Source organism: Mustela erminea, chromosome 11, assembly GCF_009829155.1.
Source record: "Mustela erminea isolate mMusErm1 chromosome 11, mMusErm1.Pri, whole genome shotgun sequence".
Taxonomy (NCBI): domain Eukaryota; kingdom Metazoa; phylum Chordata; class Mammalia; order Carnivora; family Mustelidae; genus Mustela; species Mustela erminea.
Genome location: NC_045624.1, coordinates 84,847,159 through 84,863,095, shown reverse-complemented (window position 1 = coordinate 84,863,095; position 15,937 = coordinate 84,847,159). Strand labels below are relative to the sequence as shown.

Sequence of the window (15,937 nt, the reverse complement as noted above, 5' to 3'; positions counted from 1 at the left end):
GTGGGACTCGATCCCAGGACGCTGGGATCATGACCTGAGCCGAAGGCAGCTGCTTAACCAACTGAGCCACCCAGGCGTCCCATACATTGTTATTTTAAAATGAGTATATTTTACTTTAGCTATTTTGTTAATTGAAAATTTTTATAGATAGTGTGTAACTGCTGGCATAATCCAAGGGTTAGGTTAAAGGCACTAATAAAGAAGAATTCTTTTTCCTAAAACAGAAGAGTTAATTCTGAATCAAAGGAACACTGCCTGTGTTTGAATCACTAGCTTTGTCACTTAAAATTTGCAGGATCTTGACTTCTCTGTTTCTCTGTGTCCGTCCTGTCATCTACAAAATGGGGATATCATAGGGTCCATGGAAAGAAAGATCAAGTAAGTCAGTATATATAAAGCACATAATACATAAAGCACGTAACAGGGTCCCTGGCCAGAGTAAGTGCAACCTAAGTATTACTGTAAGTACGTTGTGAGTGGATTCAGTAATAACACCATAAGGAAAGGAACTGTACTTGAAGTCAGAGGAACTGTGGCTTTAACACACTGACGACTCCAAAATTCATACAGAAGAAAGAGATAGAAGGGTAGCAATTTGATTCATGAGTGTATAGAAATATAAATTCAAGGTGATCTGGGGAATTCCAATAGATTTTAGGGTCTTTAAATTTTGTAGTGTAGTAAACACATTTCTATTTAGACAGTTCAATTCAGGTGGCCGGGAGAAAGGACATGTAGTAGTAGCAAGCCCTCTAGCTATTCCTTGGCAAAACTTGTTTCGTCCCATTGGGCAAATCATTTTAACCTCTCGACACATTAGTGTCCTCATCTGGAAAATGAGAAGGTTGGACCACATAGTTTAAAAAGTCTGGTCCAACTTTTGGATTCTGTAGTTCTGACATTTTGTGACATCTTTGGGTGGGGGGCGCTGAGGAAGAGAGAGAGAGAGAATAGAATTTTAGGCAGGCTCCAAGCCCAATGTAGAGTGTAGGGCTCAATCTCACAACTCTGAGATCATGACCTGAGCCAAAATCAAGAGTCAGATGTTTAACCAACTGAACCATCCAGGCACCCCTGACATTTTGCGACATTCAAAACTCAGATGAGAAAAACATTAATTACTGGGTCATGGTTATCAACTGACTTTCGAATACAATTTAGGTAATAAATTCTGAATTTTTAAAATTCTGTGAATTTTACAACTTCATTAATTGAAACAATATAATAAACCATACAAAAAAGCATACAATTAAGAATCATTTATAGGGAGGCGCCTGGGTGGCTCAGTGGGTTAAAGCCTCTGCCTTCGGCTCAAGTCATGATCCCGGGGTTCTGGGATCGAGGCCCGCATTGGGCTCTCTGCTCAGCGGGGAGCCTGCTTCCTCCTCTTTCTCTGTCTGCCTCTCTGCCTACTTGTGATCTCTGTCTGTCAAATAAATAAATAAAATATTAAAAAAAAAAAAAGAATCATTTATAGGGGCACCTGGGTGGCTCAGTGGGTAAAGCCTCTGCCTTCAGCTCAGGTCATGGTCTCAGGATCCTGGGATCGAGCCCCGCATCGGGCTCTCTGCTTGGTGGGGAGACTGCTTCCCCCACCCGTCTGCCTCTCTGCGTACTTGGGATCTTTCTCTCTGTCAAATAAATAAACAAAATCTTTAAAAAATCATTTATATTTAGATAATATATTATAGTATGTGATAATTTTAAAGCAAATATGATAATTATTTTTACTCTATTTTATTCCAATGCTAAAATAAATGACACATGTGGGCAATATAATGAACCTGATCAGTAACTGAAAATATGTTTTAAATAAAATTTAAAAATGTAGAAAGCTAAAAGTGACTTGACAGAACATTCCTACCAAAAATAGCAAACATCTTCCATATGTGTTTTAACATGACCATGAATATATAGCCAACACTTTCAGGTACTTAAGAGCCTGAACTTCCCTTTCAAATAGAACTAAAGTTACTTTATATAAGTTATTTAAGCTCTTTGAACCTCAGTTTCCTGATGTATAAAAAGGAAAATTAAAAAATATTATGTACTTCACAGTAGGCTTATGAGAATTAAATGAGGGCCTGGCATATGGCAGTTGCTTAAAACAGTTAATTTCTTTCTTTTTATTGTCCTTAAATACCATATTTACTCAACCTTTTGCTTACTTTCAAATAATATGCCAGTATATTATTTATTATATGCTATAATTGGAGGCATCACGGACTTATGATTAAGAGTTCAGATTCTAGGGGTGCCTGGGTGGGTCAGTTGGTTAAGCAGCTCCTTTCAGCTCAGGTCATGATCTCAGGGTCCTGGGATCAAGCCCCATGTCCCACTTAGCAAGGAGCCTGCTTCTTCCTCTCCCTCTGCCTGCTGCTCCCTCTGTTTGTGCTTGCTCTCTCTGTCAAATAAATAAATAAAATCTTTTAAAAAAATTAAAAAAGAGTTCAGATTCTAAAATGTAAATGTCTGTGCTCAAGTGTCAACTCTGCCAATTAAATGCTATGTAACTCTGAGCATCTGTAAAATCAAAATAAAAGATAACTAATTCATAGAGTTGTTTGGAGGCCTAGATACAATAGTCCAAAAAGGATAAAAAAAAATGTCAACCACTATTATTATCCATAAGGCTACAGAAATTAATCATCTAACATTGGATTTAATGGTAGACCAACACTGTGGAAGAGGCAATGTTCTCTTCTACTTTGTCATTGTCGCTGCCTTATTTTGTCTGCAAGAAATGAAGGTGAGGAATACCTTCACTGGGCCATGGGATGGATCCTTCCTCCCCTCTGTCCTTCCCTCCCTCCCTTAAATTTATTTATTTAGGGGCACCTGGGTGGCCTAGTCAGTTAAGCATCTGCCTTCGGCCCAGGGCATGACCCCAGGGTCTTGGGATTGAGCCCCACTTCAGGCTCCCTGCCCAGTGGGGAGCCTACTTCTCCCTCTCCCCCTGCTGCTCCCCTTGCTTCTGCTGTCTGTGAAATAAATAAATAAAATATTTTTAAAAACCTAAAAATGTATTTATTTATTTTAGAGAGAGAGAGACAAAGAGTACATGAGCAGCACAGGGAGAGAGAGAGAGAAAGAGAGGGGAAGCAGTTTCCCCACTGAGTGGGGAACCATACATGGGGCTGGATCTCAGGACCCCAAGACCATGAACTGAGACAAAAACAAGAGTCGGATGCTTTACTGACTGAGCCACCCAGGTGCCCTAGGATCCTTACTTTGAAGGGACTTTAACATGGATCTTTGAAGAAACATCTATGAAGTTCACTTTATTACAATGATTTTTTGTTTGTTTAAGCAATGAGCCCAGGAATATTTGTTTAGCTGCTTTTTGGAAAAAAATCAAATACACTAACTATAGCAAACAGAAACACAAAGAGCTGTCCAAAGGACATCATAAGCGACTTCTCAAAAGGAAAATCTTTTCCTTTTTTTAAGCTGCTCATTTTTTTGTTGTTCGTTTTTTAAAAAGTAAGCTCTATGCTCAATGTGGGGCTTGAACTCAGGACCCTAAGATCAAGAGTCACGTGCTCTATTCCCTAAGCCAGCAAGGCACCCCCTCAACAAGAAAATCTAGACAACATTAAAACCATCTTCCTTACTCTAATTTTAAAACCTCATCACACTGGCAGCATGCTTTTCCCCCCACAAATGATGACCCATATTATATCCAATACAGAAAAATCCATTTATTTATTTATTATTGTTTCCCTAAAACTTGTATTATGACCAGACTCCTCCCTGCTCTTCAAAGTGCAGCTCCTCTGTGAGGCTGGCACTGAGATTTCTCCTGTTTCCCAGACAGAACCAAGCCCTTTCTGTTTTTGCTTACATAGCACACTGGAGTTAGCAGTAGCCAACATTTATCATCAACAATCATCATTTTTTATTACTTTGTTTTTCCTGTCCAAATGGAGCTCACAAAGGATGTCTTATTCTGCAGTGTACTCTTTGAATTTGGTTTTGGTCCAACTGATTTCTGTTTTGTACCTGGCCTGCCCACCTTTGTGGAGTCTGTTTTTCTCACCTGAGACATCCTTCCCTTTTTTGAAAGAGATTGAGCCTACAACTTGGCTTCTTCGACTCAAGCCAATTACATGGTCTGTTTTCTGAAGGCATCTTCTTGCTTCTTAGCCCTCCTTTATTATGGACAGTGACATTAGAAAAGTCTTTAGGGTTTTTAAGTTTAGAGACCGTGGAAAAGATGGTTTCTTGGTCCCTATATCTATTCTCTCTCTTTCCTATGGCAATAGAGACCCCACTTTTCACTGAGCACATGGTGGTCCAAAGGAAGGATGGCACTTCTTAGCAACCCCACGACTGAATGTGGTCTTACAAATTTATTGTCAATAACCAGTGTCCATGACCTTCATTCAAAGACTACAGGAAAAAGCCAGTAGTTGAACAAGTTGGGTTCACTGTTTGTTGTCAGGAGGGGTAATGCACATCCTAGGAAACCATGGTATCTCAGTAAGAGGGTGTTAGACTTTAGTATAGAATCTGGCTTGTATTAGGCCATTTTAGGACGTGTTGAAGAGGCAGAGCTTTACTTTGGATTGCATGCTGTCAGGAAGCAGGGGCTTCCTTTCTATAATTAGGTATCTTGAAATATTATCAGGAGGAATGAAACACAACCAAAGCTGTAATTGGTAACAAAGTAGCAGTCATTCCTATTAGGCAAAATAGGGAGATGTCTGGTCACTTTGTGGTTTGGACAATGTTCATTATTTTTGTTTGTGTTCAGGCATAATTATGGAGTAGTCTTGTTTTTATGGCCTGTCTGATGTTGGTGTTCTTTGAAATTGCATGTGCTTAACAGAATACCAAGGCCTGTGAGTGCCAGAGTAGTTCTAGGACGTCATGGACTGCTTTTCTCTTTCTTCTAGGTAAGCAAAGTATGGCACTGAAATCTTCTTTAAAAGATAGCTAGCATGTATCCTTTATACTTGATTCTTCTTTTCCTTCTCCAGACAGACTGGAATGTGGTTGTGATGGCTGTGGTAGTCAGGTGGAACATGAAGTGATCTTGGGAATGGAGCTACAACAGCTATGGACCACCTTACGTCCAGGCTTTTATGGGAGAACGAAGCAAAAGGTTATCTTCTTTAAACTCCTGTTACTGGGGTCTTTGACTCACAGCTGAAGTTATCCCTAGACACAGGGATCTAATGATCAGTTCTCTTTTCACTGTCTGTCTAAGGTTGTTTTCACTTCCTTACAGTGTATAAATTGACAAGTGCCAGAACTAATTACCTTTGTGCAAATGGAAGAACATTAGAAATCTGTACTGTGTAAGCTGAAACACTAGGACAGAGGTCCCAAGCTGGTGTGCTGAGCACTGGTTTATCTCCAGTTTACATTTACCACAAAGGTGTATTCTTTCTGAGTTTCAACAAACTGTGTGAGTCCCTATTGCCTATAGACTCCTTGATGTGTGGCCCAAGCATTTTGATTTCTGTGTCCTTGGCTCCATACAGCTATCAAAATTAAAGTCAAAAGTTTGCTAGGGATCAGCAGGTGTTTTTAGGAAATGGATTCTGTGCTCTAACCTCTCTGAGTTTCAGTTTTCCCGTATTTTTGATGTTTTTAAACTCTTTATATTTTTTCTTTTCTTTTTTTTTTCTAAAATTTTATTTATTTGACACACACACACACACACAGAGAGAGAGAGAGAGAGAGACCAGGAACACAAGCAGAGGGAGTGGGAGAGGGAGAAGCAGACAGGACCCTTGGATCATGACCTCAGCCGAAAGCTTACAGTTGAGCCATCCAGGTGCCCATTTTTTCTAGCATTTTTGGTGATTTTTAGAAGGAAGATTTAAATAACATAGTCTACCATTAAGAGTCAAAGCATTTATAATGTTAAAACTTTTCCCTATTTATACATAAATTTTATGCATGAACATGTATTACTTTTGGAATAAGAAAAAAATACAACTTATTATCAAAGTTGTAATGCTAGAAACAATAATTTCCTTACTATCTTTAAATTCTATTATCCATAATTTAGAAAAGACTTTAATGTGAGCAATATTTGACTTTCTTATGAACTGATTACTTTTTGATCTAGAATTTGGTAAAACAATATTTGATTTATTTTAAAAAATGAGACTGCCTTACACTGTCACTACGTGAATATCATGAACACATTATTACACTGACGAGTAAAGCATTCCTGAGTGTTAGCATGCATTCCCTGTAATAGCCTGTTTATGTTATTGACAAACATCATTTGGGCCCCTTTGATTAAAAAAATGTTACTTCCTGGGGCGCCTGGGTGGCTCAGTGCTTTAAGCCTCTGCCTTCAGCTCAGGTCATGATCTCAGGGTCCTGGAATCGAGCCCCATGTCTGGCTCTCTGCTCAGCAGGGAGCCTGCTTCCCCCTCTCTCTGCCTGCTTCCTCCTCTCTCTGCCTGCTTCACTGCCTACTTGTGATCTCTCTCTCTCTCTGTGTGTGTAATTAATAAATAAATAAATAAATAAAATCTTTAAAAAAAAATTACTTCCTTATCATTTGTACTATTTATCATGCTATTTGTAAAGAATTCCTAGAAGAAATCATGTCATACATCCTTACATTCTGTATATTATCTCACTCAGTATTTTTGGTATGTAAATTGTGTTTCTAAAGTTTTGAGAGGGACACCTGGGTGGCTCAGTGGGTTAAGCTTCTACCTTCGGCTCAGGTCATGATCTCAGGGTCCTGGGATTGAGCCCCGCATCGGGCTCTCTGCTCAGTGGGGAGCCTGCTTACCTCTCTATCTCTGCCTGCTGCTCTGCCTACTTGTGATCTCTCTCTCCCTCTCTGTCAAGTAAGTAAATAAAATCTTTAAAAAAAAAAAAAGTTTTGAGAAAGTTTGTTACATAATTATTTCTAATATAAAATGAGGTTTACAAGTAGTTTTAAAATTTTAATATACTAATATGTATAAAAAGTAACAAGGAGGCATTGCTACAATGTAGTTTTCCTTTTTATATCTACGTTGTATTTTGAGAACTAGATACTTTATAGATTACAGAAGAGATTTGTGCGGATTTAAGATTACTTAGTACCTGAGAATCCAGGTTGAAGATTTACCCATGTCTCTTCTGCCTCCTGTCTTTTAGACTTATTTCTCATTAATGTCTCCACTGAACATGAGCTAAAGAGAGAGAGAGGAAAGACAGTCAGGTCAGCTGATGGGACCAGTCACTTACAGCTCTGGGGAAAAGTAGGGTAGAAAGGAGTTTTAAATTATTATCTAAGTTATTATTTGAGATGAGACTAAGGAAATACAGCTCTTCCTTATCTGCAGGGCCAAAGACCTCTAATGAATGCCTGAAAGTGTGGGTAGTACTGAACTCATGTATACTGGTTTTCCTATACATACATACCTATGATAAAGTGTAATCTGTAAATTAGGCACAGAAAGAGATTGGCAACAATAATAATAAAAATAGAACAGTTATAAAAATATACTGTAATAAAAGTTACGTGAATGTGGTCTCTCAAAATATCTTCTTGTCCTGTATTTGCCCTTTTTCTTGTGATGATGAGATGATAAAATGTCTCCCTGATGAGAATGCCTGGGTGGCTCAGTTGGTTAAGCAACTGCCTTTGGCTCAGGTCATGATCGTGGAGTCCTGGGATCGAGTCCTACATCAGGCTCCCTGCTCAGTGGGGAGTTTGCTTCTCCCTCTGACTTTTCCCCTCATGCTCTCCTCACTCTCTCTCAAATAAATAAATTTCTTAAAAAAATGCCTCCAGATGAGATGAAGTGAGGTGAATGAGGCAGGCATTGTGAAGTAGTGTTAGGCTGCTAATGACCTTCTGACAACAGGATCATCTGCTTCTGGGTTGTAGTCTCCCATGGGTAACTGAAAGCACAGATGGAGGAGAGGCACAACTGTAGCTACAGACTGACTAGCTGTACCTGAGACGTGTCCATTTAAACATGTACATTCTAATGGTAGTCGATATTTTCATTCAGAGAGAACTTCGATTAGAGGAAGCCCAAATGAGACAAAAAATTAATTCTTTTTTTTTTTTAAAGATTTTATTTATTTATTTGACAGAGAGACAGAAATCACAAGTAGGCGGAGGGGCAGGCAGAGAGAGGCAGAAGCAGGCTCCCTGCCGAGCAGAAAGCCCAAAGTGGGGCTCAATCCCAGGACCCTGAGATCATGACCGGAGCCAAAGGCAGACGCCCAACTGACTTAGCTACCCAGACGCCCCCCCCAAAATTAATTCTTATGTTCAGTGATCACATGCTCCAGATTTTTCAGAACAGTTCCCATTTTAGACAGCGCATCTTATTGTTACTATTGGTACACTCCAACATGTCCAACATGTATCCTGATTTGTGACATAAATATATCATCATATCTATAGGTACATTTAAGAAACTTCTAAAAAGTCTCCTGGTAAATTTCATCAAGGTATCTCTGATATCCATTTTGTGGAATCTTTGCAAATGTTCCAGAATACTTCCTAAGCATTATGACTTTGTATAATGTATAGAGCAAAACCTCCATTTCCAGTGAATGGCACCATGCAGTTCATTCAGCGGGAACCTGGGAATCATGACTTTCCTTGCCCCTGGTTACTTGAGTATGCTTCTTTTTTTTTTTTTTTTTTAAAGATTTTATTTATTTATTTGACAGAGAGAGAGATCACAAGTAGGCAGAGAGGCAGGCAGAGAGAGAGGAGGAACAGGCTCCCTGCTGAGCAGAGTCTGACGCGGGGCTCGATCCCAGGACCTTAGGATCATGACCTGAGCTGAAGGCAGAGGCTTAACCCACTGAGCCACCCAGGTGCCCCGTGAGTAAGTTTCTTTATCTTGTACTACATGTCCCCCCTTCCCATGTGATGCCTCACCATTCATCCTCTACAGTAAGCCAAAATGGTCTCCTCTAAAAGAGCAAATGAATTCATGTTATCTCTGCTGTAAAATATTGTCCCGTAACTCCCCAGTGTTTAGCAAAAAAATAAAAATAATAATAATAAACTCAAATGTCTGCAGGGGTAGATAGGAAACCTAACTATGTGCTTAGTCTAGTCAAACCCAGTATGAAGAGGTGGGCCTGGGAGACAGGAAACTGGAGGATGTATGCCTGCTTAAAGGTATTCAAATTAAGAACAACAATAACAACAAACAAACAAAATCCCACCAAAAAAACCTACACCAAACAAAGCATATCTGTGGACAAGATTCCCCCGTGAGGAGACAGTTTTAATCCTCCTTCCTTGTTAGTGTGGGAAAACAAACTTTTTGTTATCTTGTCTATAAGCATCCATTCCGCTTTTCAATTTATTCTAAGTACCGTGGCTGCTTAACTAAACGAAATTGTAGGAGTTAGTATATTCCAACTGCAGTTTTAAAATGTTCAAGTGCACAGAGTGGAACTGCCTGTCAGAAATGTTTTAATGAGCAGATAAATATTAGCTACCACTGGCATACACGTTTATGTGAGCAAATGAAGCCAAAGATGAGCACCCTGGGATCTACCCTCTCTCATGCTCAACAGAAACAACACAGTAATGACCAAAAGTCTGAACTCTAAACCCGAAACTCCTGTTTGTAAAATGAGCATGATTAGCAGTATTTACTTCGTAGTTTACTATAAAGATTCAGTGAGATAAAATATCCAAAAGCATTCAGTAGAGTGTCCAGTGCATATAAGCACTCAACACATACTGATAATTATAGTAGTATATATTCTGAGATATTTACCCATGATTTTTTCTTCCCTCCATTTTCCTTTTTCCTTCTCCACCTCTCAAAATTCAAAGAGACAGCTACATGTTCACTCTCTCAGGGAAGGGATCGGAACATGGTTGGAAACTGCTAAGCCAGCAAGTTTTTTGGCTTTTATTTCTAACAGTCCTGGAAATGATGAGAGGATCGAAAGAACAAAATATTATGGCCGTAAAGGTGGGTAAGGATTTCTCCAAGACAGAAACAAACTATCCCCAGGCTGTGAGTGAAGGGTGGGGGGAGGAGGTCTGCGAATAGGTCTGTTTTCAGGAAAATGGGGAACTTAGGTTTTGCTTCCAGAGCACAGAAAATAGGAAGGTACAATCCCAGTGAAAGAATAATTACATGGTGTGTTGGGGGTCAACAGGGTTTAAGCAAAAGACAATGTTGATATCTGAATGATCTGTGATGTATTAGGTATGCATTGCTGTACAGCAAATTGCCTCTCCAAAACTTAGAGGGTTAAAATAACAACAAACATTTATCTTGCAAAGCATGGCTTAGCTGGGTGCTTCTGGCTCGGGGTCTCTCATGAGGTTGTAATCAAAATATCAGCCATGCCTGCAGTCTTCTAAAGACTCGACCAGGGCTAGAAAATCCACTTCTAAAATGGCTCCCTTACATGGCTGGCAAGTTGGTGCTGGGTATTGGTAGGTGGTCTGTTCCTCACCCCGTGAACCTCTCACAGAGCTGCTTGAGTATCCTTGGGGCATGGTGGCTAGCTTCACCCAGAATGAGACAACCAAAAGAGCTCGTCAAAGGTGGCGATGTCTCTTTTTTGACCCAGTCTCTGAAGTCACAGGCTATTATTTCCCTGAATTCTATTCGTCACACAGACCAACCCCATATGATGGGGGAGAGGGTGACACAAGAGGATGGAAGTCAGGAGGTGAGAATCGCTGGAAGCAGGCTACCACACGGAAAACTGGCGTGGTAACTGTTTCAGTGGCAAGCTGCTTTGCCTCATCACCTCAACAAGGTGCCAATACCTGACAACTTGGCAATGTGGAAGATACCAGAACTTAGCATAATTGGGGAAGGAACAGAGGTTTAAAGGATTGCTCTTAAGTTTTCTGTCAACCTGGTGGGGTTGGAGGCACAAAGCAGAATTTAAACTGTTATAAAAAGGTAAAAGAGGTCATAGGGCAGTTCTATTTTCAACATTTTGAGGAACCTCCATGCCGTTTTCCAGAGTGGGAGGGTATGTGCTTTGGTGAGTGCTGTGAAGTGTGTAAACCTGGTGATTCACAGACCTGTACCCCTGGGGATAAAAATATATGTTTATAAAAAATAAAAAATTAATTTAAAAGAAAAAAAAAAAAAGGTAAAAGAGGGGCGCCTGGGTGGCTCAGTGGGTTAAGCCTCTGCCTTTGCTCAGGTCATGATCCCAGTGTCCTGGAATCGAATCCCGTATCGGGCTCTCTGCTTAGCAGGGAGCCTGCTTTCCCCTCTCCCTCTGCCTGTCTCTCCACCTACTTGTGATCTCTGTCAAAAAAATACAATTTTTTTAATAAATAAAATCTTTTTTTATAAAAAGGTGAAGGAATGTATTTTTCTTTTCTTTCTTTATTTTTCAAGATTTTTTTTTTTTGACACAGAGAGAGAGAGAGAGAGAGACAATGAGAGAGGGAACACAGCAAGGGGAGTGGGAGAGGGAGAAGCAGGCTCCCCACTGAGCAGGGAGCCGATGCAGGGCTTAATCCCAGGATGCTGGATCATAACCTGAGCCAAAGGCAGAGGCTTAATGACTAAGCCACCCAGGTACCCCAAGAAATGTATTTTTCTTATACAGTTTATAAATAATGATAGCAACTGCCATTATTATTGTACATGTGGGAACAACTCTGTCTTATATCATTGTTCCCAAGCAGTTTAAGGTGATTCCAGTTCCACTGGGTCACTAATTCTCAACTTGGGAATCAACTGTAGAATCAACTGGGAATTTTTTTTTTTAAGATTTTGTTTATTTATTTGAGAGACAAAGAGAGCATGAGCTGGCGGGGGTGGGGGTGGGTAAAGGGAGAGGGACAAGCAGACTCCCCACTGAGTGCAGAACCTGACACGGGGCTAGATCCCAAGATCATGACCTGAGCCTAAGTCAGATGCTTAACCGACTAAGCCATCAGGTACCCGTCAACTGAGAAGTTTTAAGAAAATACCGACCCACAGAGCAACTGAATTAATTGATCTGGAGCAGAGCTGGGGCAACAGTAGTTTTAAAAGCTCCTCAGATGATTCTAATATGTAACTAGGGTCGAGACCCAGTGGCTTCTGCCAATCCCAGACCTTAGTGCTAATTCAGACATCTATGATTCTATCAGGAGTTCACGTTATAGAAAGCTGGGTAAGTTTTCCAGCTAACTGCCTATGACAGTTTTCTTTAGAAACACGAGAATAACTTCTCAGTAATCTACTGGAGAGAGGAGCAAAGGCTAAAGTTCGCTGAAAACAAAATAGGACCAATGGAATCTCAGTTGGCACTGTATTGTCAGAAACAGTGCAACTCTGCCTGTTTGCCTATCATCCTCAGCAAGTGGTCAGAATTGAAGCCTGACCCATCAACTGTAATCTCTCTCACACGCATACCCCTCCACACTTTCTCTTCTTTTATTCTACCTTATTTGACTTCTTTAAGAAATCTGACACTTTTAAAATATATTCATTTCTCTGGACTTGAAGGACATAATTGATGTCTAGTTCTCCTACTTTTGTCTTTTGCTAGCCCCTCTTTCTCTGCCAGCCTCTTAAATGATAGTGTTCTCTAAGATTCTGTTCCTGGCTCTTGTTTCAACTCATACTTTGTTTTCCATAAGCAGACCCTTTTACCTCAGTAGTTTCATCTACCATCTACTTACTGACAATTCCCAGGTCTTTATTTTCCAGTTCAGGCTTTTCTTTGTGTTTCTGACCTACATTCAACGGAGGCATCTCACACTCAACATGTTCAGAACGTCATCATCAGCTTTCCCCACGTCACCTCCCAACCTGCTTCTCCTCCTCCCTTTCCTATCTTATTGAATGGCGCCATACTTTCCTACTCATTCAAAATGGAAAACAGGAGTCATCCTAGAAGACAGGCTGCAACCTCTCTGCTTACTCGTTGAAGTTGTTTTTGTCTGGTTCAGAGAGAACTTTAGAAAACTTTGTGCCAACATTTCAGACTTGGGACATTTCCCATAGAAAGACAGATTTAACGTGTCTTCAGAAATCAGAAGATGAGGCAACATCAGGTCCTATCTGCATGGAACAATCAGCTGAGTAACAGATGTCCATGTAGACTCAGATAAGCTCTTAGGTCATACAGTAGTCGTAATGGCCACTTTGGAAGCTGAGGCTCCTTTTCTTCATCTGTGTCATCTGTCTGGCTCTCCAGGCATCCGAGATTGTAACTCTTGTCCTAAATCCTTCCTCTTGCCATCCCTTTACTACAATCAATCAGCAAATCCTATAGATTCTAGCATTTCTCCAATCTGTCTCCCTCCCCTTCCTCTTGATTGCTATATTACTACTTTGGGATCTCAATCATTGCTCATTTGGACTGTCTTTAACAGTTTAGCCTCCCCTAGCTCCACCTGTCTAATTCATTGCTGACCCATCAGCAAAGTAAGCTGATGTTATTATCTTGCCGAAACGACTTTACTGGTTCTCCACTGCCCACGAGATAAAGTTCAAATTCTTTTAGTCCATGAAACCAGACCATCCATGCCCTGACCCCCAACCACCACTCCAGCCTGAACTCACTTGACGCCATCAGTGGTAGTAGCATATGTTCTCAATCTGCCCGACAATTCTGCTAACCAGGTAGATTGCTGCAAACCTCTAGATCATGCTGCTCTTTCTGCCTAGAATGTCTTCATCTCATCCATTCAGCCCATCCAACCACATTCTTAACTCCAGAGAGTCAGTTCAAGTATTGTTTTCCTTTTGAAGACTTTTCTGCCTCATTCCCAGGCCTGCAGTTAGATGTGACCTCTACCCCTTCCTGTCCTCTGTAAGACTGCTATCTTGGCAGTCATGGCATTTTATTGTTCCTCTTTGTTTACTTGCTTGTATTCCCATCTATATAATGTTGTTCCTTAAGGGCTGGGCCTCTATCTAACTGGTCCTTATATTTTCAGACTCGTGCTTGGTGCCGTAATTGTAATGTGTGACCACTTAATAAATACTGGCTGAATTAATAAATTAATGATTACTTACAAATAGGTTTTTCTCCTTAAATAGGATGATCATTTTCCTGTAATTCTCTTTACACCACTGATTTGCTTTTGTTCATGAGTCAGGCAAGGGTTAAAAATGTTAGCTCAGGTCAAGCAAATTAACTCAATTTCTGAAGTGGCAGGGGCTCAAATCAATGAGGTATGTTTGTATTAACAATGTTTCCCCAGTTTTATTCTTAAGATACCATATATTGCCTCTGACACCTAGGAGCAAATGATTGATAAGCAATTTATGACTCAGGTTAATTATACCATATGTAGGACACACTTCAATGTGCCTGTGGGTATAGCTTATAAATAACACTAGGTTAGAGCTGTCAATCCTCTTAATGAGGAAAAGAATACAATAGGACCTTTAAAGAACCAATTATGCATCAACCAACTTTTACAGCATAAGGGAGCATAAATGGCACTCCTCCAGGTAATATACTTTGTATTTCTCTCTAGAAAAGTACATTAACATAAAAGTAAAAATATTTTAAGTCTTCAAACTTTCAGATAAAATCACACAAAAACACTTCTCTTGGAGTTCTAAAGACATTCATTCAGGAAAAATTTATTGAGCACCTACTATGTGCTGGATACCACTCTAAGCTCCAGGAATACTGCTGCCTTTGTAAAATGGGACTAAGGGATGGGGGAAGCCAGTACAATATACCAGGCTACAAGATAAGAAGGGAGCCTGGGGCTGATTATGTAACATGTCAAAACAAATGCCACTTTGCTGGGGAACTGAATAATTTTTTTCACTGGCACCAACCCACATTTTGCAGCTGCCTAATGAAGTTTACATTTTAGTGTGGTTGTGAGGGAGGCAGACAAAAAAATAAACAAGTAAACAAGTAAAATATAAAGTCTGCTCAGAGACTACTAAGTTCTACAACAGAAATAAGGCAGGGAAAAAACATGAGGAGTGCGGGAGGGTAGAGGTACAATTTTAAATAGAATGGTCAGGGAAAGCCTCACTGAAAAGATGGCATTTAAGCAAAGAGCTAAAGGTAAGGAAGAGGGAATGAGTCATGTGGATAGCCACAGAAGAGCATTCCAGCAGAGGAAATAAGCAGCAAATGCAGACAGAGGTCCAGAGGTGGCTATAAGCCTGGAGCTGTCATGGAACAGCAGGGAAGCCAGTGGCCAATGTGACTATAAGAGAGCACAGAAAACAGTTGAGAGATTTGATCAGAGGTAATGTAGGGGAGGGAAGGGACAGGGGAATACAAAGGACAGTGCTTCTCTAATCTTACAGGCCCAGCATTCTCTTTCTAGAACAAATATTTTGTATTCCTCCTTTACTATCCTGAAATTGACCTCATACAAATGTAACCTACCTATACACTGAACTTCAAAAGAGCCAATACAAATGAGAAATAAATGAAAGAACATATAACATAAATGAGAAATTTATGAAACTAATTGATAATAAAATAATTTGTATTGCAATATGTCAATGTTCAGACATGGACTCTACAAACGACATAATGAAATATGTCACCTTACGTAGAATCACTATAAATGTGACAGCTACAAGTACAGACTGAGAGAGGAATGTATTCTTTGAAACTCAAATGCCACAAATGGCATTTGATGCTCACGCAGTCTCTGACATGATTTTCCAAAATGGCAAACCTCTGGTAAAATTCTGAATGGCGTATCATCTCCCTTCAATTTACATGATAGCTGCATTTCTGGAAAAGCAAGTGTACACTAAAACCATGCAAAACATATTTTGTATTTATACATAAATGGAGTTAGGTTCCAGGCCCAGATCATTATAAACAGGTTCTCCACTTCCAGAAATGTCCAAAGGATACCCAAAAGTTATGCAGAAGACACACGAGGGAACTTTTTGTACGATGGGAATGGTTTTTATCTTGATTACTGTGGTGGTTACCTGGATGTGTACATTTTTCAAAATGCATCAAAGTGTACACTTAAAATGGCATATTTTATTTTACAGCACTAACCCTCAAA

At 40.0% G+C, this 15,937-nt stretch overlaps 1 long non-coding RNA gene across 1 annotated transcript; it reads right to left on the bottom strand.

Annotated features, from left to right (window-relative positions):
* Window positions 1–901: 901 nt before the first annotated feature.
* Window positions 902–14,479, bottom strand: LOC116568592. The gene is made up of 3 exons (XR_004276693.1): window positions 12,456–14,479; window positions 12,346–12,350; window positions 902–912 (listed from the first exon to the last, which is right to left on the bottom strand). It is a non-coding gene; the product is annotated as an uncharacterized LOC116568592 (long non-coding RNA).
* Window positions 14,480–15,937: the final 1,458 nt, after the last annotated feature.